This window comes from Apteryx rowi, unplaced genomic scaffold, assembly GCF_003343035.1.
Source record: "Apteryx rowi isolate R43461 unplaced genomic scaffold, aptRow1 scaffold_345, whole genome shotgun sequence".
Classification (NCBI taxonomy): Eukaryota; Metazoa; Chordata; class Aves; order Apterygiformes; family Apterygidae; genus Apteryx; species Apteryx rowi.
The window spans coordinates 795,143-796,327 of record NW_020449919.1 but is presented as its reverse complement, the minus strand read 5'-3'; positions in this window follow the sequence as shown (position 1 = coordinate 796,327).

The following is a 1,185-nucleotide window of genomic DNA, read 5'->3' as shown; positions in this document are numbered from 1 at the left end:
GCTCCGCGGAGATCTCGGCGGCGGCGGCGGCGGCGGCGGGGCTGCGGCGGCTCGGTCCGTCCACCTTCTCCCAGTCTTTCTCTCTGTCTGCGCCTCTGTCTGTCTCTCTCGCTCTCCCTCCTCTCCCTCTCCCTCTCTCTCTGTGCCTTGCTCTGCCTCTTTTACTCCCTGTCTCTTCACAGTCTGGGGAGTAAAATCTAGATGATATACATACGGAGCTCGCTTTTTTGTCTGATTTAATCTTATTCGTTTCACCTTTTCACTGACCAAGAGACAGGACCGAGAGTTTACTTGGAAAGAAGGAGAGAGAGGAAAGGAGCCTACTGTTGCATAGTCAATAACATCCTTTTTATCAATGCAATATACAATAGAGACGGCTTGGCCAAGGGACTCATTGAAAATCTCTTCATTATTTCAGGACAAAATCAAGCGTTTATTCTGATCTCAGAAATTATGAAGGATTCTCCTCTCCAGCCGGCTCTCAGTCTCAGATTTCAGAGCTGACACAAAAATAAAACTGTGATCACGATACATCAAAGTTGAAGGCTATTTTTTTTTTTATGAAAGCAACACCTCTTTACAAAAACAATAACAATAAAACTTCTGTGATTTCATCCCTTTTCCCCCTGCAGGTTTTTACCCCGGCTTCCAATCTGATTATAAACTTTTATGGGAGCTGAGAAGAGGGTACTCTCTTTCTCTCTCTCTCTCTCTCTCTCTTTTTTTTTTTTTTTTTACAGTTTGTTTCTTTTTTGTCACAGACAGGTTTCTTAAATTCCTAAAGCGAATTTTAAACCTCTCGCAGAAGGGAGAGGTTTGAGGGAAGGAAGGTTTGTGAGAAAGGAGGCTAGGAGCGGTACACAATTAGAAAGAAGGGGTTTCTTTTCCCCAGTGCAGTTGCTAAAAAAAAAAAAAAAAAGAGAGAGAGAGAGAGAGAAGGAGAAGAAGAAGAAGAAGAAGAAAGAAAAAAAGAGGGGAGATAAAAAGCCATAACAAGATTTTGTGGCTTCCTGCTGCTTCAGAGGAGGCAGAGGCTTTGTGCGCGGCGGCGGGGGGAGCGGAGCGGAGCGGAGCGGCGGCGGGCGCAGCGGCTCGGCTGGCTGCCTGTCCGCTAGATGGCAGCCGGATCCAGCGATTCCGCCCTGCTCCGCTCCGCGACGCCGCCACCGCCGCGCCGGGGCCGCG